We start from the raw sequence: 22,428 nt of genomic DNA, 5'->3' as shown, positions 1-22,428 counted from the left end.
GAACCGCCTCTCCAGCTTCCCATATTTTTTAATAGCAACATTGCTTTCCCGTTTCTTACTAAACCTTTAGTGTATGCGCTGACAGTTTGGTGCGGTGTCTTCTGGCTCTTCCCTGTACCTTCAGTAAGAACGAGTAATAAAAACCATGTTTTACTTTTTTCCTCTTCGTTTTGCTGCCGTTTTTAAGGCTATACTTTTGTACTCTCAGAACATATTATGTTGATGGAATCTTTTGATACTGTCCCCATGTAATCAGTCACGTGTCTGTTACTCCTGCCCCACCAGGCCTTATCTGAAGTCCCAGTCTTCCCTTGGCGATGCGGGCAGATAGATGTGAAAGTCATGGCACATGCACCATCTCCCCTGCGCCTTCAGGACATGCTTACACTCCTGCTCGGCCCACTTGTTTGTGTCATTCTCAGCCCGGTTTCCCTTTTTAAACTAGTTTATGTGTGTGTGTGTGTTGCCTGCATGCATGTCTGTGCGCCATGTGTGTGCCTGACACCTGAAGAAGCCGCAGAGGGTATCAGATCCCCTGGGGCTGGAGTTTGAGAGGGTTGCGGGCCACCATGCAGGGTGCTGGGAACAAAACCCAGATCTCTGGGAGAGCAACCAGTTCTCTTAACGCTGAGCCGCCTCTCCACAGCCTGAGTTTCTTACCTGAATAAAAATTTGAGCATTCTTCCTATATGACTTGGTGCTATATTTTTTTTTTCTGTTATCAATACCTCCTGGTCTTACTAGAGTATATTTCAGCTGTGTGCACTGCAAATCAGTTTCTTAAGCCACACAGTGGGCTTCCTCCATTGTTAGCACCTGCCTTGTGTAAGGAGACAGTATTCGTACGCCATTTCATTTCCTCACTGCTCTCCACTTACTCTAGCTTCCGACTTCATTGACTGTCTTGTTTCAGCAGCTTGGTTCCTGTTGCTAATTACCTCTCAAAAATGTTCTGTAGTAAAGTTCTGAGCCCATCCGGTTTTGACACGCTGTAGTTTGTTCTTTATTTCTGGGGAAGTTTTGACTTTTTATTCAATATTTTCTCCAAAATATATCAACCCAGTCCCATTTCTTCCTTATTAAAATCCCTTTTCATTCTTACTTTTAAATATATGATTCTAGTTGTTGATTTTGGGGGACTTGGTAATTTCCCCTGAGGAATGCACTGTTATGATGTACCAGGTGAGGTGGAGTGGGTGGAACCAGCAAACCTCTGCTCCACACCTTGCTCCTGAGTGGGGAGAGTAACTGCATAGAGGAAGAAGTACCTGCTGAGAGCAGGAAGTACCCACTGAGAACAGGAAGTACCCACTGAGAGCAGGAAGTACCCACTGAGAACAGAAAGTATCTACTGAGAATAAGAACTACCTACTGAGAACAGGAAGTACCTACTGAGAACAGGAAGTACCTACTGAGAGCAGGAAGTACCCACTGAGAGCAAGAAGTACCCACTGAGAGCAGGAAGTACCCACTGAGAGCAGGAAGTGCCTGCTGAGAGCAGGAAATGCCTTGAATCTTAGCTGAAAGGCCAAGGAGTAGATTTTGTTGCTTTTCCTTAACTTCAAATCTGTGTTTTATAATATTCAACTTCATCTTTACTTGACTTCTGGGGGTAGAGTTTTTACCAGGCAAAACGTTAGCCTCAAATATTTTCTCTATTTCTTATTGCAGCAGCTTCTGACAGAGCTAGTCTTGAGATTCCACCCCCCCCACCCCCACCCCTACCAGTCCTAGGTTGTCTGCAGGGTGTTTCAGGACTGCCCCCTTTTGTTAGTATATTGAAGTGAATTGTTCAGCTGCTAGTGGAGTGGGGCAGGGACTCAGTGTGCCTCCTACCCCTACCCTTTATGGCTACATCCCTAAGCTGAGAGGAAATAGCTTTTCCCAATTAATTTCCTTCTCACCAAAGCAATGATTTTCTCCTGTTGCTGGGCTCAGCACTGCTGTTGTTCAAGTAGCAAAACTGAAGCGGTAAGTTGAGATTTAAGATTCTTTTATTCAGTATTGTATTTTCCCTTTCTGGATGATTCTGTCTGCTTTTATGTTGCTCCAACCCTCATCCCCATGAATGTGAGTTTGTTTTTTGAGGCAAGGTCTTGCTATGTAGCCCAGAGGGTCCTTGAATCCCCAGTGCTGGGATTACAGGCATGTGCCACAAGCCTGGCTTTCATGTCACTTCCTGGGCAATCTGTTATTGCCCTCCACAGTCCCGGGTGTGCAGTTGTATGGGTACTCGGTACTTAATTCTTACATGTAATTTGAAATTTATAGTCCTATATGAATTCTTCTAGCATTGAAGACATGAGTCACGCGCAGTTGTGTGCCTTGTTGATCTCAGTTTTGTTTTACTAAGATGTGAGGAGAGGTTTGGATTTAAGAGGCTGCTATGACCTTTCAGACTTACTGCTGTTTAAACAGTGCAAACACTGGCTTTCAAAAGAAAGTTTGTCATTTCAACAAATACTTTGAAAATTGCTTGGAATAATATATTCAGTGCTGATGAGGCCAGGGTGTGGATCCTATTCTCTTGCAGTATCCTCGGTGGCCTGCAGGCCCCCTGGTGGGGCATTTGGAAAATTTCCCTTGCAGGGTGAGAAGCCAACCTCTCCAGGAGGGGTCCCTCTCTGCTCTCACAGCTCCTATGTCTATGTGGATGTGGCATTTGCTGTGTGGTTTGAAGGCTTGGTTGTTGGCATTCTGTTAAGTATTTGGTAATTATTTTAAGTATATATATAAAAAAATCTCTGAGTCCTTTGAGGTTTCTCTGGGTGGGAATGACCTTGGGCAGAGCCACCTTCTGCTCTCACTAAGTGGGTGAAGAGCTTTGGTTCTCAGAAGTGGTACCAGCAAGGATGTCACAGATCCCAGGAGGTGGTGGCCTTGCTCATGGCTGCCACACGCTTATTACTTCTTGGTGTTCCTGTCCCCACCAATGATTTCCATGGGCTTTTATCACTCCATTTCTTACAAATACTTTTACATTGAACGAATGTTTTAAAGGCAGAGGTGTGGGTAAAGATTGCTTTTTAAAAATGTAAACATTTTTTATTTTAAAAATGCACACATGAGCACTGTATTACCTCATGGCCATTTCTTCTCCTTGTCTCTTCTTATTCCCTCTCTCAGATTATTGACTTCTTTATTATTGTATAGATGCACACACACACACACACACACACACACACAAACATGGACATGCATGCACATGCGCACAGTCTTGTCAGCCTGGGCTCTCTCAAGTGTGTTAAAATTTGTCTCAGAAAGCCAAATAAGTATGTAAGTAAATAAGTAAGGGTTTGGGGGCTGGCTTAGTCAATAAAGTATTTTCCCATAGGCATGCCGGTCTGACTTTGGGTTCCTAATATCAGGAGCAGTATTGTGTGCTTGTATCCTAATGCTGGCATTAGGAAGTAGTCACATGTCGATGGTCAGAGCTTCAGGTTTAGTTGCTGGAGAGGTGGCTCAGTGGTTAAGCACACTGGCTGATCTAGAGGGTCTGGGTTTGATTGTCAGCATCCTCCTGGGAGCTCACAACCATTCATCATTCCAGTATCAGGGGATCCGATGCCCTCCTCTGGCCTCTTCAGGCACCAGGCATGCAGGTGGTGCACTGACAGACATGCAGATCGAACATACAAACATTTCTTTTTAAAGATTAGGTAGAAAACAATTGAAAAAGACACCCAATACTGATTTCTATCTCCGCCCCCCACATCTGTGTACACACATGCACACATACTAAAGCCCACACATATCCATGTCCATACTCTGTCCCATGCAAATAAGTAAAAGAGTCAGTAAATAAAATTTTCAAAAAAAAAAAAAAAAAAAAAATTAAAGGAGGCCTGTGACAGGCGAGAGCTAGCCCACTGTAGGGATAGCCCAAGCTACACGATCAGCCTCTGGGCCCAGTCAAGGGTCAGGGAAAAGCGATGGAATTGTTCAAACTAGATTCCTTAGCTTTCTACTAAATATTAATTATTTGGGCAATATAGAAATATAGTTTCTTTGTAAGTTTAAAACATGAGCCAGATATATACAATAATTCAAGTATACAGGAAGCCAAGGCAGCTAAAAGTCAGCCTGGGATACTTAGTGAGACTCTCTCTCTTTCTCTATCTTAGACACACACACACACACACACACACACACACACACATCCTCATCATCATCATCATCATCGTCATCTCAGGGTGCTGTAAAATGATCTTGGGGTGGGATCAGGGGCTGTGCTGTGCTGTGTGCCCTGAATTGTCAGCTGAAGCTGAGCAGTGGGTACCTGGGACCTTGAAGCTGAGCAGTGGGAACCTAGGACCTTGATAAGTTTGCCTCTCTAATTTGTGTTTAAAATTTTGCACAATGAAAGCAAGCAGCACAGAATCCCTGAGCAGACCACCACGGTGACTAGCAGACACCGACACTTCCCTCTCAGCCTCACTCCTACCCCAGTCACCCTCTCGTCAGGTTTGATCTCAGAGATAGAGGATGCCTCCCCCTGGATAATTGTAGGTTTGACTGTATAGAAGGCATGCAAAGCCATGAGTGGGGCCATCTAGCAAGCTGCAGGTTGGCTGCAGGAGGGAGTTGGGCCCCATGGCACAGTGAGGTGGCAGGTCCATGGTAGGGAATGGGCGACTACTCCAATCTCGGTCTTCTGCCTGTGACCTGCTGGCATTCATGGCTAGGAGGCAGGATCACCACCCATGTGATTGTCACTCTTGCAGACCCTGGAGAGTGGATCAGAGGGCAGGGATGGGATTGGGGGTAGAGAATGGGTCTTTACATTCCTGGCTTTTTAGCCTCTCTGGGCCATATTACCTGCTGGTCTACCTGTACACTCATGGATGCCCTGTGGGTTTGCCTATGCTATACAACTTGTTCTCTTGTAGTTGGGGTGTCCCCAGTGTGGACTGTTCAATGTGTCCTTCATGGCTCAGTCCTGGAAACATGACTAGGGTGACAAGATATTCAAGAAGTCCAGACACACTGACACACTGACACAAATCCAGAAGAGCTGGGATCAGGTGACCATGCATACTCTGGAGTGGCACCCACTATGCAACTGCTCGGAACCTCTGCGAGTTATTACCTACAGAAAGAGGGGTTAGCTGGTCTCAGTAGTGGAGCAGGCTCAGGTTGGAGTCATGTAGGAGGAAGAAGCTACACTTTCTGGTTTTTCTACACACTGGCTCAAGTCTACTCACTGGTCACTTGTTCATCAACAGCTGTACTTGGACCAGAGGGAGCCTTTGTCCATTTCTGTTGTGTCTGAGGCGTTGGTCCTTGTCAGCTGCACACAACTCACCCAGGGTTTCAGCCACTCCTCAGGCATTCACTCAGAACTCCCTTTGTTCTTCATACTCTTATGTTCTCGAGAGCTTGCGTGGTCCCTATCCTGACACCTCCTTCTTCTTTGAGAGTGGATTTCACTCTTGCCGTATGAATCTTTTGCTCCCACGGAGTCTGGTGTTTTGTTAAGTGCTTTTATGTGTGTCATATATATATATATCCTCTATCTGTCTAAACAGCCCCAGGTTTTGGCAGTCTGCACTGGTGGGAAGACAGCAGGGTGGGAAAGGCAGTGTGAACTGGTTTAGGCATATTGTAGGTTAGGGTTTCAGCCTTGCCGCCATCTTGCTGTGTGACCATGGACAAGGAACTGGTCCTTTCCGAGCCTCAATTTTTCTGTAAACACAGGCCTGCTGCTGTCCACAGGGATGCTGGGAGTGTGCCAGGGAGGGAGGGTATACCCTGTGGCAGGAGACACTCCCTGTGCACTCTGCCTATTGTTTGGTCAGAAACGGTGCATCTTAGTTAGATACAGGAGTCAGCACTGGTCCCTCTAAGAGCAGTCGACATGATCTTTCCCTCTTGTACCCCACCACCTTCTCCATGGGTCTATTAAAACCGGACCTTCAGCAAGAAGTAAACCATCATCCCGGAACCGCCCCTGGGTCCTGCTTCACAGACATGCTCAGACTCAGGTTTCCTGAGTAATACGGCTGCCCGATAGCAAGGACATACTGAGGCTGGACTTTGGAGCGGTCTTTCCCATGAAACTAATTCACTATAGGGTTTCCTTTCCAGGGTTCAGAAAGACCAAGGGTCTCACAGGGTGAGCTTTTCCACTCCTGGAAATGGCTGGAGCCTGGCATTGGTCTCTCCTCCTCTGACTCTGGATCATAAAGGAAGTCTTCAGTAGGCGACAGACTAGAAACTGGCCATGTCACAACTACTTGCAGAGCCTCCACACTTGCCTTTTCTAGACAGCTCCTGAGCATCTGCTGTCTGTCACCATACTGAGTATTGTCCATGCACCATCCCATTTAGGTTTCATCCCCACATCCAGAGGAAGCTCAACCCTAGAGCTTTAAGCCACTTCACTGGGCCCCTGTAGTTTGACAGAAGTTTCTTGGCCACTAGGGTCATATATGCTCTTGGCTCACCTGCCATCCCTAATGACCCTACCTTTGTGTTTTTGAGTCTTTGTGTGGTTTGGCCTGTGCTATGTTCTCTCCAGGGTCATGATTACATTTTCTGCTTTTTTTTTTTTTTTTCCATCTCCATTTTCCTTCCTGAGCTTGGACAGAATCATATCAGCATCAAAAGTTAATTTCTTGCGAAAATCTCACTTGGGTGCTGTTGGCAAGCCTTGCATGCCAAAAAGGCGGTCTTGGCCCTTTATGGAAGTTATCAGGAAGATGAATAAGGCCTGAAACACGAGAGAGCCAGCAGACTGACTCAGACCTCACAGAATGGCTGGCCCCTGCCTTTGAAGAGCAAGCACTATTTACACCCTGCTAATGGAGCTGAGCCTCCTGGCTGCAGTGCTCTATAAATACTCTCTGGCAGGCGCAGGGGAGCAGGGCAGAGTGCAGGAAAGGCCAGTGTTGGCCACAGCCCCTCCTTTGAATGAGACAGTGGCATGAGAAGACTTCAGACAAGCGGTGGTTCTAACAGGAAGCCAGCCACAACACGTACAGGTCTGTACGCGGCCATGGCCGCCTCTTAGCTGGTGGGCAGGCAAACAACAACGGTTTCTCCTGACCTAAGTACATGGAGAGCAGCTGTTAGTCATCCCGTTAGCATGAGTATCCATCACAGCGCATTTCAAATAGAAGCCTGGGAGGGAGACTCGAGGGCCCCCATGGAAGGCAAATGCTCTGTGAATCTGGCAGCCGTCTGACCCTAGGAACTTAAAAGCTGGAGACTGACGCAGGACGAGGTCTGTCCTCACAGAGTCTGAAGCTCCCTATGGGGCCGCAACAGGCCGAGGCAAGGTACGAGGAAACTTGGAGGGAAAAGTTTCTCTTAGGGCTCAGCCCTAGCCTGCACACAGTGGTCACCAACCCCTGACTCTTGGAGATACCCTGGTTTGCAGGAGCTGATGACAGACAGACAGAATGAACGCTACTACCAATCTACCAATCTCACGGCAAGCTCTTTAATGCTACCGCTGTCTGCCCTGGTCAGTCTCTGTAAGGGAGGCTGGAGCTTGCCTTGGCTGCCTGTATCCTCCTCTCCCCTCAACTGGGGATGCTGCCACCTTCTTCAATTTTGCGTGATGGTGATGGCTGGTTTGCTGTTCCTCCTCTGAAAACTCATCACTGATTGATTTGTGCAGATTCGTCTGTCAATCAGCCTGCTCTATAGGTATTTGTCTCATATACAGAGGGTTCGAGGCACTGGAAATAAGTGGGTAAATAGGTGGTCCCCACCTACTGGGGCTAATAGAGAGGAATAATACTCTGATGAAACCTGAGTAAAGAGACCAAAAGATAAGAGTGGGTTGTCAGGAGAGCAGGAAGGGAGGGCAGCGGGACTGTGTGGTGCAGTGAAAGTGCTTCTCTGGCTACATAGCTTTGAGTTGAGACCTCTAGACTGAGGAGGAAGTCCCCCAGGAGAAGAACATTCTTGAAGGGGGCTGACAGACACAAAAGTCCCTGAGGCAAACTGAGGCAGAGTGCCTTAGTTACCTTTCTTTTACTATGACAAAACACCATCGCTGAGGCAACTTAGATTTTAATTTGGGACTTATTATTCTAGGGGATTAGAGTCTGTGACCCTCGTGCTGAGGAGCGTGGCATCGGGCAAGTAGGCATGGCGCTGGAGCAGTAGCTAAGAGCTTACACTGTGATCTATAAGCACAAGGTGGAGGCAGAAAGAACTTCCTGGGAATGGTATGGACCGTTGAACCCTAAAAGCCTTCCACGATGGCACATGACCTCTAAAAGCCACACCTCCTAACCCTTACCAAATACTTCCAGTAACTAGGGTCCAAATCTTCAAACACATGAACCTATGGATGCCATTCTCATCCAAACCACCACACAGAGCGTGCTCCCCCGGGTAGGGAAAACCATCAACATGGGCGGCATGTGCTGAGGGTAAGCAAACTAGGGCTGCAGGCTCTGGGCAGCCTGGCAGGGCTCTGATGAAGTAGGTGGTCAGATTTTAAGTGGGGGCTGTGGCAAGCTGAGCAGCTTCCTGTGCCGCGTGTCTTGTTATGTAGACAATCATCTGGAACCTGGTTCTTGCCAGGAGGAGGGCTGGGGCAGACTCTGCTTAGCCAAGAGGACTCCGACTGCAGAGGACACAACCAGGCAGAGGCAGAACAGCATCCATACTGGTTTTGAGTTCCCTGTGAAATGTCCATGCATGTCTGTGGTCTCTTCTTGGCAGCCTGGGGCTTGGGCTTGCTGGGCTCTTGCTGCAGTGATGGCTAAAGCTTGGGAGAAATGGGGATGCCCTGGTTCAGCTGAGGAAGGGGAGGAAGCCCTTCCACCTTGGTGTGCTTCCCCCTTCCCATCTGCAGATGGAGAAGCTGAGGCCAGAAGAACAGAGTTTCTTGACGAGCAGAGCATCTCATGTTTGGAAAGTTCTTAGCATGATCAATGCACAGGTCAAAGATTCCCGAGAGTGAGGAGACACCCAGGTGCTCCTGACAGTGTGCCCCACTGGCTCCTTTGTCCCCCAGGATCCTTTTGCTTCCCCGGAGGCTTTGAAGCTTAAGTGTTTGGAGGGCCAGTGGCTATCCCCAGCCTCTCTGCCTTCTTTATCTGCTGCGTGAGCAATTAGAGCTCTGAGCCATACTGCCCTCCACTTAGCCTCATGGGAAGGTCTGTGCATGCTTCACCTGATGATCTGAGCTTTAAAGGCAGACAGCATGGCTCAGAGGGAAGGCTGTGCCTCCGGGTTCCTGTCACATAAGTGGAGCTTTTTGGATTGGAGAAGTGACTTGGTCTTCATGAGTTTGGGGTTCCTCAGGGAGTAGAGAAAGGAGGTCTGGTGACAGTTCCTATTATGTGCAACCTGCTTGCAGGACATTTGTCCCTTGTTCCTTGACACCTGCCACTTCAGGACTGTGCTTTTCACACTAGTGGTATTTCCTGAGGCCCTGGTTGGGAGGGGGACATTGGACACCACTCAGAACCCTATCCCAGAGACTCCCACAGTGGGTCTGAGGAGAAGACTTCTCACAAGCTCCTGGGAGATGCAGATGAAGCTGGCCCTGGGACTCACTTTGGCAGTTGCTGTGGGAGTTCATGTACTCTGGTCATCATGGCTGACCCATTGACCTGGTGCCTCCTGTTACTTTGTGGTTGAGGAAAGAAAGCTTTCAGGAATCAAATCACTTGCTTAGGGTCATGCAGCCAGCCACTAGGCAGTGAAGCAGCAATCCCCGTCCAGGTCTGTGCAATCCTGAGCAGTTGTCTCTCAACTGTGGGTTCCCACTTTGTTTCCTGAGACCTGCCAGCTGCTGTCCCTCTGTGTCTTTAGATTCAAATGAGCCTTGGGCCAAGATTATGGTTGATGCCAATGATTTTTGTTACTGTTTTGTAGTTAAACAGAGCCAAATAACGCTCAGAAAACTTAAATGAGGAAACCCAGGCTGACAGGCTGGAACCTGGAGAGGTGTTGACTCATCTGGCGGTTCTGTTTCTTTGAGGCTGGGGAGATGGTAGTTTGAAGCCCCTTGGTGTCCTGCAATGTTCCTAGTAAGGAGTCATAGGGCCTTACCATCCAGGGGCAGTAGGGACTCAAGCCCCTCCTCTGTCACTGGGACAGAGAAAGGACTCTCTGACCCCCAACCTCACTGCCCCTCCCTTCTAACTTTCTCTCTTCACACCCTCTTTCCTATTGCCTGGTATAGAGGATTTCTAACATGGAGAAATGGTAACCATAGAGTGTGGACCTGATCTAACCATTACACGTTGTACATGTGTGTATCCCATAAGTGTGTGCTATTGCATCAGATGGAAACAAGAAAACTAGAGAAGGATTGCATTTCTATAGAGCTAGCCTAGTAGGCAGCAGAGATGGGGTGTCTACCTTCTCTCTCCCAATAGCTTTCTCCCTACCTGGTGGGATATCCAGAGTCCAGAGGAGTCTGTGCCCTGTGAGCCCTGGAAGCCCCATAGGCCCTGCACACACAGAGACCAGCTGGGCCTGACAGGGAAGGAAGGGACAGACAGGCAAGTGGATAGTTTGGGCCCTCTGGGGAAATGGGAATGTGTGGGCTGAAAGACATCATTTGACTTTCAAACTCGGTCTGGGCTTCTGATCACTCTTCTCCTTTTTTTTTTTTTTTTTTTTTTTGAATGTTTATACTTTTTCTTTGTTAGTAACTTTTTAAAAATGTTAATCAAAGGCTTTATAAGTTTGGTAATTCTCAATAACAAGATGTCCATACAATTAGAAGTGTAACCCAATATCCAACCTAGATATAACAACTATCTTTGACTGGCGGAGACACACAAACATCCGCCTCCATGTCCCCCTCCCCCTTTTCCCATAGGGATTTACTTTACTTGCAATATAAATGACACATTAAAAATTAAAAATACAGCATTTTACAAGTTCCATATGTGACCATATTACTCTATTCAACTCTGGTAAAACAGGTACACAAGCCCCCCACACCATGAATGCCTATTAGAACACCATAGAAAACCACATAGCCATAGGCTTCTCTGCTTAAATCTATAAGCAGCACTTTGAACCAATAAGCCTACTAAACTATTTAGTCTCCATAGACAGAACAGATCATTTAAAGTGTGTCCTAGTATCTCTAATAGGTTCTGACTTCTTTTTTTTATTAGTAACTTTTTAAAAAATGTTAATCAAAGGCTTTATAAGTTTGGTAATTCTCAATAACAAGATGCCCATACAATCAGAAGTGTAACCCAATACCCAACCTAAATATAACAACTACCTTTGACTGGCGGTGACACTCGAACATCCGCCTCCATGTGATCACTCTTCTCCTAAGAGGCTGTAGTTTCTGCTCTGGTCAGATCATGGGTTACCTCCAATGCCAAGGGTTTTGAATGGAGGAGTCCTTACCCCAGTCTCAGCCTGAGTTCTGGGTTCTTATAGGGCCAAACTGCCTTTATGCCTGACTTTTCAATTCCAACATTGCAAGCTTCCTATGTGGGTTCTCAGCGAGCCATACTTCCTATAGCATCTGAGGCTGCCTGCCTCTTCTTTTACTCCTCCCGTCCCCCACCCTTTGCTGGCAAGGAAGAACACATTTGGAGAGAGATGTGATCTTCTTGTGTTCCAGCCCCCCCAGCCCAGAGCAGGCTCTGCCTAAGCTGGTATCTTCATCTCCGTGAGCTCAGCCCAAAACTCTCTGGGTCTTAGCTGGATTAAAGGCCTCGAATGTTGCCGAGGAAGAAGGAGGTCCCCCTGTAATTGCTGTTTAAATACGCCTAACAATAGCCATATGTGGAGCCAGATTTGAGGGTTATTAAATATGAGCACCCTTCTTCTCCCAGACGTGCCTTTGTTTGAATAACTGGGAAGAGAGGCCAGAGAGCTGCAGAGGCAAAGGAGGCTTCAGACTCCATTTCCAGGGAGGACTGGGCCTTAGCTTTCAGAGAGGCCTAGGAGGAGAGCGTTCCAGCCTTGGCCTGAGCAGGTGACACTCTAGGACACTGGAACTCACTGCCCACTGATCTTTACTAGGTTAACCTAACCATACCTAGCAGTCAGCACCTGCCGTTCTGGGCAAGCCCGAGGGCCCGAGGCAGGACTGTTGCCCTTAGAGGATTCTCTCTTGTCAATCACCAGACACTGCAGCATCCTTACCCATGGGGAAATGGAGTTAAGGGGCAGAAGAAAGGGGGGAGGGTCTATCTTCACAGGCGAAGCAGCCTTTGACCTCTTCTCTAGATGGCAAATTGCAATAACTTCGTAAACTAGATTAATAGAGTTCTCAGAAAAGAATGGGAAGAATAATAAAGAACAGATAAAAATTCTGCTTGGCTCACGTGATAGACAAGGAATGCAACACCTGAGTTACACATCATGAGTGTTTTGTTTTTAGGGTCAGGGAAAGATGGAAATTGCTGGGTGAAAGTGTTCACATTTCTAAAAGGCATTTTAAAACACACACACACACACACACACACACACACACACACACACACACACACAAGCTTTATCTTTGTGTCTACGTCTGGAAAACTTGATTCCTTATGGACTTTATCCCTCATTCTTTTTTCCTTTAGATAGAAGCAGCTGGATTTCCCTTCTCTAGGAGAGAAGTTCCATACATATTTGTTAGAAATTTTATTGTATTTATGTTAGGGATTTGCACCATGAGGCGATTTACAGGTTGTTTCTCTGCGGCCTCAGGTCTATGATATTAAGAGCACATTAGTATCAGGCTCCTCTCAGAATTAAATCTCAGAAGAGAAGGGAGTGGAGACTATGTGGGCACTGGGCTGAGTCAAGTGTCTGCACCCCAGTAGTGCACTGCTCTCTGTGTGGGTTCAGGTACTTTCCTCTCCCTCCTGCCTCCCTGTCTGCACCTTCCCATGAAGCTAATGCTCCCAAAGAGGCTCAGATAATGGGATGTGGTCCAGTCCTGTCCTGCCTGCGCACTGGGAGCGCTCGGTGAAAGGAGCTGTTATCACTGAGAGTGTAGCATGCCAGGGGCTAGGGCTTGGTCACTGAGGCCCAGGGATCCCCATTTGCCTCCAGTGTAAACCCCTGTCTGCTGGAAGGACTGTGTCTCAGGGATCCAAAGGACAGTCCTCGCCCTGTCTGAGACCTTAGGGTGAGGAGAGCGCATATGCCACACCCTGAGACCCAGGAAGTTCTCCTGAGTGTCTCCCCTAATCCCTGGTGCCAGAGTTCTTGCTGTTCTTCTGGGGAAAGAAAGTTAGAGGTGTCTGACCTCTGTGGCCAGCCACACACTCTTGCAGTCACCCTGTGAAAGGTGATTCCCTTGCAGGCAGAATCCAGAGCAGGATGTCGGGTGTTTTATGGTGTGAATAGGGTGCCATGTCATTTCCTGGTAGCCACTTTTGAAAGAGGAACCCCAGGGCTACCCATGTCTCTCATGGGACTCTCAGTGTCCTCCCCTCAGGCTATCTCCTGGAATCTAGCCTCAGCCTTGTCTAAGGTTTTACTCTAACCCTCCCACCTGACCCCATCTGTCTCCCCCATCCACACAGCTGGGTGCTAGGTGGTATTCTGAGTCTTCAGCACACTTCCAGTTCACCCCACGGTTTCTCAGTCTTGAATACTCCGGCTCTTCCTTCCTCCCCCTGTCTCCTGTCTCTCTCTTACCCTGACCAAGTTTATCCTCAAAACACACTTGAATAGCAAGATGACTGCCCACCCCTCCCTTGGCCCTACAGTCATTTCTTAAAACTTAGAACCACCCTTTAAACCCAAGACTGGTTGTGGTTCATCTGCTTAACCCTTCCCCCGCCCTCAGTGGCTGTCTCTCTTCTCTACATAAAACCTTCTGGAGCAGCAAACCCTCGCTGGCCACCTGCTCTTTTGTACCTGCCCCTTACCCTCTTTGGATGTCTGTTCCCTACCTTAAATATTCCATTCTTCCTTCCAATTCAGCACCTTGGCACAGCCACTGGTCGCTCCCTGGATCACTGGTCGCTCCCTGGACCACTGGTCACTCCCTGGACCACTGGTCACTCCCTGGACCACTGCCTGCCCATCTTTCCCTTGCCTGTCACTCAGCCTTTTGCTTCCAATTCACTGGTCACTTCCAGTAAACCTTCTGTGCCTCAAATAACCCTGTATGAAGCAGGCACTTTATCCACACATACATAATGAGTGTTTATCTCTGAGGTTCAGTAAGGCCCTTCAGCTTCCCCAGCTTGTCCTCTGGGGATTATCTTGGAGTCCAGGCATCATTTCTGTGGTCCTTCTCACTCAGTACTTACCCAGGAGCCCTTAGCACTCAGACCAGCTAAGGGGCATGCTATTCTGTGGATGCTTAACCCAGGAGAGCCATCAAGTTCCACTGTGGCTACCTTTCTGCTTGAGGGGCTGGGTGTATTCCAGTCTTTGTAAATGAGATTATTCCCAAATGCCAGAAGGGCTTCTGCTGTTTATAAGGACTCAGGGGTAATACCAACAACCTTTTGGTGAGGTTAACAATTTGCAGTAAACAGCAGCTAATCCTTTTTTTTTTTTTTTTTTTTTTTCTTTCTCTGTGACTTAGTTGATTGCAGGTACTAAAAGAGCTTTGTCTCTGAGAACAGGGTGTCATTGACTGGCTGGAAGTCTTCCCTGGAAGCAGGTTCAGTGGCTGGTATCTTGCTTTTTCTTCCAAGTTTCAACAGTGAAGTAATAGCCATGTGATAGAGCCTACAAATAATCCATCACTGTCCTCCTCTCTCTCTCTCTCTCTCTCTCTCTCTCTCTCTCTCTCTCTCTCTCTCTCTCTCTCTCTCTGTCTCTCTCTCTCTCTCTCTCTCTCTCTCTCTGTCTCTTCTGTCTCTGTCTCTCTCTCTCTCTCTCTCTCTCTGTCTCTGTCTCTTCTGTCTCTGTCTCTGTCTCTCTCTCTCTCTCTCTCTCTCTCTCTCTCTCTCTCTCTCTCTCATGGTAACTGGCTCATCTTTCTCTGTATCCTCTCCCCTCTGGGATACAGTGCACCCCCAGCTCCAGCTCCTGAGTATTGATACTGTTGTGACTGATGAGGTAGGGTCTAGTAGAGAGAGGCTCCCCCATGTCTCCTTAAGGCTTTGTTACTGGCTTAGTGTGGGAGCCAGAGCATCACTTCCTCTGCCTTCCCCAGTCTTCACGGATAGGGCTGGCTCTAGATCAAGGGCTTTGAAAGGGCATTGTGATTTAAATCCAAAGATTCCCCAAGAACTAAATTGACCAGTTGACAAATGGCTGGCTCCCCAATGTAGGGTAGTTTATTTAAAGCTTGGTGTCTGTTTCCAAGGTATATCCTTACCTGGTTCTCTGTACTTCTCTTGGCCTCAGTTTTCATGGTGAAACATGTCTAGCAATGTATCTACCCATCCCCCAACTTTTAGCTGGGTCTAGCACTCTGGGACCCGGCCCCTCTCATCTTTACATCCCAGATGTGTTGTTGGCCAATGGTGCTGTTATCTCTCTCTTACCACAAACTATGACACACATCACAAGGAAACTCTGAGAACAGGGCTCTCAGCAGACAACCTGGCTGGCCAGTCGACTCACAAGTCATCTGGGATATACAGGTGAGAGGACCAGGACCCAGAGTGCTAGACTCAGAGTTGGGGGATGGGTGGACACATTGCTGGGTGCACTTCAGGCAGGCTGTTTAGATGGATTTTCACATTTGGGGCAATGGTCCAACCAAAGCCCAAATGGAGCAGTCCTATTTGTTCCTTTCTTGTGTACTCCAAAGTTGGTGGGAGCCTTCAAGAGAAGTCTCTGCCCTCCTGAGGAATTTTCTAGTCCACATGGGTTCTTGGTCATCCTTAAGTTGATGGATCCTGTTTATTCCTGGGTGCTGGCTTCTCAGTTTTTGAGGTGAGAGATGCCCTGGGAGAGAGCTGGGTAAAGAGAGTTCTTGGGTGTGCAGAAGGAAGGGAAGGAGGACAGCTGTCTCCCTAGGAGTCTCAGGAAGCTTAGGGTGACCCTGTGAAAGTCTTTACCATGAGGGGTGTGTCTGAGCTCAGCTGGGATTTGGGGTGGAGCATCGCTGCATATCACCCACCTAAGCACCAGCTCTGTGGAGTCCAGGGGTTGGGCTTGAGGGCAGGGCCTGCTTGCTTGTATGGTCAGAGGTCTAAGGAGGTTGGTGACGATCCTTTTGTGTCTCTGCCCCTCTCTCTTCCCCTCATTTTGCTTAGACAATTTAATAAAGACATTGTATAGCCAAACAGGCCAGACCCCAAATGTAAGCAAATCCAAACCCAGGCCCCTTCCCCAATCCTTCCCTAAGAGGTCACGTGCCCCTGATTGTGGATTCTGGGCATCTCCAACAGGCTCTTTCCTCTGCCTTGGTTACACCATTTAACAAATTCATTTGGGACAAGCACAGAGGTGAAGATGGAGAAGAGAAACAACTGCCTTTTCTTCTTAAGTGTCCCCGGGACACCGTTCCAGCTTGGCGGATTCTCTCTAATCTTATCCCTGTCAAGAAAAGGAATGATAAAGCAGTGGGGGCTTTAGAAGCAAATCCCCTTCCTGCGCTCGCTGGGTTTCTGAGATCCCCACTACTGAAGCAACTTGCCGCCAACCAGCCTTCCTCTCTGAGAGGGCTAGGGCATGAGGATTTCACGTTACACTCCTGTACTTTTCATATTTAAATTTGCTTGACTCTCTGGTTTGACTTTCCACTGACCCTTGAAGAACTGGAGTATTTTAAGGAGGGAGGGGGACAGATCTCATTATAGGAAATGAGAAAAATGGGGCAGAGTTTGAAAATGTTTAATGACTGAAACACGATGTTCCAAGTCACTATTGTATCAGGGCTGAAGTCACTGTTTGGTTACAAGTCTGTTAGGTCTGAGCGGGGTCGATGACATCTGTTTAATTTTGGATGTCTGGAATACATTCTGAAAATAATGAAACCCAAATGTATGACCAAATTAGAGAACAATTTTATCTGCGACAGAGAAAGTTTTAAAATCAGAGCAAACATTACAACTGAACAAAGCTTTTAAAAGGCCCATCAAGCCTTTGGTCATCTCGCCTTGACTTTTTCCCAGTGGGTCTCCACGGTTTGGAGGACGTTCCTTGTGGTTTTTTGTCTGTGCGCTTCAGACGTTATTATGTAATTTGATACCCATTTTCTTAAACTTTCTCTGGGTGCATGCTCCGTACTGTATGGTCCACTCTAAAGAGGCCATATTTATGTAAGTGGAAACCCTCTGCCAGACAATTGTAGTGGTGCAGCAAAGGGTTCCTCCGACACTACTCAAGGCCACTCGTCAGCCCCTCACATAATGGGCTGCCTCGTACCAGGCTGTCAGAGCTAGCTCATCCCTGTTTTCTCTGAGCCCTGTCTATATGAGGAGCTTGGGCATTCAGGGATGCTGGGTGGGGTAGGATGGGGTTCTCCTTTCCCCCCAGAAAGTTCTGTTATGGTCAACTCTTCCCACTGTTGGGTGATGAATTCAAGGAACTCTTCCTCATGGTCCCTAGATAGCCAGCTCTCGGGATGATGGAGGTCTCCTTTACTGTTCCCATCTGGGAAGCCTCACAAGAGTGGGATCAGCAGATGGACAGTCCCCTGACCTTTCCTACTGCCAGAGTTGCCCCAGGGTCTAACATTCTCCTCAGTCCATGGTGAGACCCGTGTGTGGAGACAGGAAGCAAATGATGAAGGAGGTTTCACGGATGCTTTCAAAGTTCTCCTGCCAGGCCAGGTAAGTCTGTCCCTGATAGGTGCTTCCATCTTCCGGTTATTTGTCTGCTCTGAGTATCTGCCACGTCTACTCCTCTGGTATTGGCTCATGTCCTCTTTTGGGACCTCCTCCTCTGGTGAGCCCCTCCAACCCCACCCCCTGCTTTGTCAGGCTTTAATGCCCTTGGCATTTGTATCCTGGACCATTAGGTCCATGGGTTATTAGCCATACATTTTGCCTGGAGCTTTGAGTTTGCTTGTTGGATCTTATGAGGTGAAAGAAAGTTGCTTGCCCTGGAGTAATGGTCAAGGTGACCCTGGTTTGTGGGGATGAACTGCATATCTGGGGTAGATCTCAGGCCTGGAGAGGCCTCTGGTCTGGGCTCTGCAGACATGAGTGGGTTAGGGAGGATGGTAGATAATGTTGATATGCCCAAACCCTAAGCTGGGATCTGTGTGTTTTGTGTGGCAGCTTCTGGGTCAGATCTTCCCGCATCTGAGCTTGTAGTTACTGACCCCATTGTGGTATCAGTGGCCGTGTGCTGCATACATCTGAAAGGATGCACTCATTATTGAACTGTTTCACAGGTATATTCACTCCCAGGGATTCTATGGTACCTACAGGGCAGTAAGCTGGGGCCAGAAAGGAAAGGGGATAGTTGCCAAGGAACTGTGTGTCTGCAGGGCGCTGGGATGCAGTTAGGTGCTCACTTAAAGGTTGTGGAGGGAGCCTGGACTAGCAGTCTGAACATCTTGCCCCTGCCTGGAATGCGCCACACAAATATCGGCAAATCAAAATTTAATTGGGCTTCAGTTCGAAGTCTGTAAAACCTACAATGAACAAACAATAAACATGGATTTGAAAATCATCGGGATGGTCTGGGCAAGTTAGGGGAGCTTTAGTTTTTGTTGTTACAAATAGAGGCTCGTTAGAAACAGCTTCTCTCTAGGGGGGTCTTCGCCTATTCTGAGCTGGGCATTTTCCTGTGGCATTTTCAGGATCACCATTCAGGTGACCTGTCTATGGGAGTCGGTCCTTAATTCCTCGGCTGGTAGCGGGGGCTGGGTGGACCAGTTTTGTCTGTCTGTGGCTGGAATTCACGTCATTTGCAGGGGTCAGCGCAGCTCTCTGTCCTGACTATGGTGTGTAGACTCATGACATCTGGGGTAAGGTCCACCTGATGGCATCAGAGGTCCTTACATGTCAGAAGGGACTCTGGGAAAAAGCAAGGATTGGTGCCTCGTTTGCTCTAGGATACCATCCCCCCTTGGGGCCTTGCGTGCGCATGCGCAGCTCATGCTTTGTGCACTGGGGTGGGTGGTGCCCAGAACACTGGCGTTCATACACAGCCAGGCAGCTTCTCATTGCCAGTGTCAAGTTGGCACCATCACTTGACTTCCCACCCAGGAAGATTCGGAGCGTGATGGCCCTGTTCATGGGCTTTGACATTTGTAATGTGACCTTGTCACGAATTGTAATGTCAGATCTCTTCACATTGCTCAGAGACAGGCGGAGGACGGGATGGGGCTGTTTGCACCTGTTGCTGGATTTCTTCACTGGGATGCCACAGGGGCCGCCAGGGCTCTTGAAGCCTCCTAGCTGAAGTACGGGGCTAGAATAGTGTCTCTCTTACAGAGTTTAATGAGTTGAGGCATGTAGAGAGTTAAATACAACCACTGGCACATAGTAGGTGTTCAAGTAGAGAGTAAATACAACCGCTGGCACATAGTAGCCAAGAGACAGGAAATACTGCTAATGATGCCTGCGACAATGACGATTACTTCTAGATGTCTCCTTTGCCCTGCTGTTCTATCCCTGTGATGACCGGGACAGTAAGGCTGGATGACTAGTGCCTCTTCCTCTGCCACGCTCAGCAAAGATGGCCCTTACGTCTCTCCATATAGCTTCTCAACTTTCCCATGAACCCTTCAGCCGTGAGGTTATAAGGCTTTAGAAATTAATCTTTTAAATCATGCTCTCTGACCCTTTAAACTTTATTTCAAATCCCTCCTCGTGCCTTAATGAAGCGCGGGCTATTTTGGGGACTTTGGGAAGTGTGGCTGACGATGTGGCCTTTTAATTGACATAGGAGTTCACACGGCCCCAAATATGTATCTCTATAATTAAGAATAAAAACCAGTGCCCCCAAGGCAGGCTGTGTTAGTGAACATCACATTTAATAGAGGATTAGGAGGTGGAATTAAAGTCGCCCAAGGGGACTTTGAGAGACTTCAAACACCTTTTTGGAAAACAAATTAATGTGGTTTTCGGAGAGCATTTTCCAAAGACGGTGGAGGCTTTTCCTCAGGCTCCCTTGCTTTCTTTTGAAATGTATTTTTAACACTTGTGTAAACAGTTTGGGCCCTTGACATGGGGCTTCCTGCACCCCCTTATTAGCTGGTGTCTCTGGGAGAATTTGGCTCATTATCTGGACATTTTGATCTCCCAGGGGCCACCACTTTCTTCTTTCCTGCTGCCTACTGGTATGGGGCCACTTGGTTTGTGGCTTGGTGACTTCCACATCTCCCTGCCAAGCCTACCTTCTCTAGGTTTCCTGAGAACACGGGTCCTTCCCTGTGGGGCACGGCTTGGATGGCTGCCCTGCTGTGGGATCAGCTGAGAAGTAGGCAGAAGCACCCGTGGCTTCTCTTCCTTCTGCCGTTTCCAGGTGCGTGGGTGTGTGTGAGGCCCCACAGTGCTCTGTCCCCCATTTCCCTTGCAGATGCTTTGGCAGTCTCTGCCAAGCTGTGCGTGAACCTGAGATTCTGCAGGGGACACTTCACAAGTGAAGTCCCAACAGGCCATGTGGCCCCTAACAGTCTTTATTGGTGTATGTAGCCCCGGTAGAGGATGCCAGTTCCCTTTGGGAGCCTTTGGGGTTATGATTAGCCAGGGAGACCCCTTTAGAGGTTTAACCCTTCAAGAACAGGGGGCAGAAACTCTAAATTGTGCCTGTTGAGTTTGCCTTTTAAAATGAATCCTTCCCAAGTAAAATGGGGGTAATTAATAGCTATCACTTATTAGGCACTTACTGCATGCCAAACATGCTGGAAGTGTAGATTTATTATTTTTTAATAACTTCTATGTATGAAGTCCCATTGTTGTCCCCCTTTGTCAGAGAAGGGGAAACTGAGGCCTTGGGAGATTAAGTTAGGCAAGCTGCAGATGAGAGATAAATAATGCCGTCTGCCCATTTCTGGCACCTGCTGAAGCTGGCTCAGGATCTGGTCCAGCCCAACCCTGGCTGTGGGCATCATAGGAGGCAGAAATCACGCCCATCCCTTGTGGCTTGATATCCCATCCATCTGCCCATTTCCAGGATGGCAGGAGGCATGTGGAAGTGTGCTACTCTCTTCATTTCTCAGTGAGCATTGCTCCTAGGTGACAGTGGCCTCCGGTCTGGCTGATACATGCAGTTCATTCAGCAAGGGGGTGGGTGGTTGGAGGCATGTCCAACCCACTAACACATCTGTTCCTCTTGCTACCTGGCATATAGGACAAAGGGCTCATGGAGCAGAAAGGAGAGGGTGTGGTCTACTGGCCTGGGGGTGTAAACATGTCAGGCCCTGGTGACTTGTCTCTGAAGGCTCTGCTTGCACACCTACAAAGGGGACTCTGGTTTTAGGTCACCAGACCCCAGTCACCAGGACTGTCTCTTAGTAGGGAAGTTTCCCCCTAGAGAACGATATTGTTGGAGGTTGGCCCCAGGGTAGGCACTGTGCTGAGACTGTTTAGGGACTGTGTGGTTATGGTGAAGAAGCAGAAGGCAGGTGACTGCATGGTCACATAGCCGGGTCTAACCAAAAGAACCTACGCACAGTTACACTCTGGTGCCTGGGAAAGAAGGGCTGAGGCAGGAGGCTGAGGCAGAGCCCTGGGGGGTGTGGTGAGAGGTTGGGAAGGAAGTGGACAGTTGTGGAGGATGACAGGAAATGGCAAGGCAGGAGGCTGGGAGCGGTGGGAGGCAGTCCATGTCCAGAGTGCCAAAGACTTCATCCAGGAGTATTTGGTGTGATTTAGCAAACAGTTCTCCAGAGCAAAATGGGAGAGAGGGGGAAATGAAACGGCGAAGTACAGCAACACCCCAATTTGAAGAGCTTGCTTTCCGTGTGTGATGTTACTATTCACAACATGTCTGACCAAAAGTATCTTGAAGTGGGAGGGCCTTGATTGCCAGGTGTTGTGAGCTTCAGTATAGAACTCAGATGGTCCCTTGATCTGGCTTCCTAGACACTGGTCTGCAGGGTGATGCACTCTTCATGGAGGACAGGGGTGTCAGGAGGGAGGTAGAGCTACGAGGCCATATCTGTCTACTCTTGGGGAACAAGGCTCAAGGACAAAGACAGTGAGACCACAGTTGACGCCGGGCCAGGGCTTCCTGTATTCAGCAGCGTGAGCATCTTTCTGTCTGCCGTGTCTAAAAGCAGATTTCTCAGTGAGAAACTTTTGAAAGCAAAGATCTTGGAGCTCCCAGCCTCCTTCTCCCTCTGAGGTCAGGCAGGTCCTAGACTGGTTTCAGATGGGAGCCTTTCCTTGCGTATGCCCAGTCCAATGAGTTGAAAACAGCATATATTCCCCTGAGAAATAACCTAGGGATATTTAGTTGGAAGTAGTTTTTTTTTTCTTGGAAAGAAGTGTGGTTGTGAATTTTAGGATGAAGGGGCACATAGAGCATACCAGAGTGCATTCATGTGCCCTTCTAGGACAGCTTTGGACCTGCAGGGAAGTGGCCTGAGCTTCTTGCCCTGTTCCACAACGGAGTACCAACCTGGCTCCATGGCTCTGCTGGCACACACCAAGGACACGATGGGTGACTTTA

The sequence above is a fragment of the Arvicanthis niloticus genome, chromosome 8, assembly GCF_011762505.2.
Source record: "Arvicanthis niloticus isolate mArvNil1 chromosome 8, mArvNil1.pat.X, whole genome shotgun sequence".
In the NCBI taxonomy this organism is placed as follows: Eukaryota; Metazoa; Chordata; class Mammalia; order Rodentia; family Muridae; genus Arvicanthis; species Arvicanthis niloticus.
This window is presented reverse-complemented; position numbering follows the sequence as displayed.